General features: G+C 53.5%; 1 long non-coding RNA gene across 1 annotated transcript in view; it reads left to right on the forward strand.

Moving 5' to 3' along the window:
- The first annotated feature begins 252 nt into the window (after positions 1-252).
- The window catches only part of LOC108803997, a 3,401-nt gene continuing 2,510 nt past the window's right edge, over positions 253-1,143 (forward strand). Inside the window, exon 1 of the long non-coding RNA XR_001942318.1 lies at positions 253-319. This is a non-coding gene — a long non-coding RNA (uncharacterized LOC108803997). The remainder of the gene's footprint in view (positions 320-1,143) is intronic.

Consider the following 1,143-nt stretch of genomic DNA (forward strand, 5'->3'; position numbering starts at 1 on the left):
CGAGGACCACCGTACGCCCACAAGAACCCGCACAACGGCCAAGTGGTACGTATGTCCTCCGGTATTACATACATGCATACATACTCACACGCACCCGGTCCCACCTCCGCAGAGGTCCTCACACGCACCCGGTCCCACCTCCGCAGAGGTCCTCACACATGGAGTATGTTTCCTGCTCTCGGGTATTATACGGATATCACTGTTTCCCGGCGTTCTGTCGCCCTTTTCACCTTTTTCCTCCTTGTGTCCCGGCAGAGTTACATCCATGGAAGCAGCCAAGCCCAGTTTGTGGCCGAAACTCACATTGTCCTGTTGTTTAGTATCCTTCTTCTGCACATACGTGTGACACGCAAGCCTGACTCCTGTGTCTGATCTTCCCGTGTGCCAGCTTTATACACATCGGTGAATGTTGCCGCATCACTTTCACCGTCTATTACATTGGGTGGGAAGCGCGGTGAATCCTCTGCGAGTCCTGATACTACAGTTCCCATCACCGCCTACACTACATGGCCAAAAGTATGTGACCCCCGCCCATCCCCCAATGATGGAGGTCAGGGGTCTCCAATGATGGTCAGGGGTCTCCAGTGATGGAGGTCAGGGGTCTCCAATGACGGGGGTCAGGGGTCTCCAGTGACGGGGGTCAGGGGTCTCCAGTGACGGGGGTCAGGGGTCTCCAGGGAAGGTTCTGTTCATCCCTACTGATCACTGACTGTGAGCCCAGGTCTTCTCCTCCATCACCAGCACCTGACCAGGGCCCATATGGGACAAATTCCCTCAGACACCCCCCCTAAATCTTGTGGGAAGACTTCCCAGAATACTGGAGGATGGTAGAGACACAAAGGGGGGCAGCTCCATATTGGAATGGGGCCATATGGGGGGGATGGTTGGGTCCTCACAGTTTTGGTGTATTGTTCCCATTATAGAACCTCCCCTAACACGGTACATGTGTGTGTATGTTCAGCACTTGTGTACACAGGTGTGGGTGGAGGAGGCCGGAGCAGAGCCATCCTCTCTATGGTTGGATTTGGTTGGTTGCCGTAGTGATGGAGGAAGTTATTATAACTGATAATAGAACGTCCCGGAACCCCAACTCTGACATTTGAAGACCCAATAATAGGAAATACTTAGTGACAGTACACCCCG

Source organism: Nanorana parkeri, unplaced genomic scaffold (assembly GCF_000935625.1).
Source record: "Nanorana parkeri isolate BGI_ZX_2015 unplaced genomic scaffold, ASM93562v1 scaffold4711, whole genome shotgun sequence".
In the NCBI taxonomy this organism is placed as follows: Eukaryota; Metazoa; Chordata; class Amphibia; order Anura; family Dicroglossidae; genus Nanorana; species Nanorana parkeri.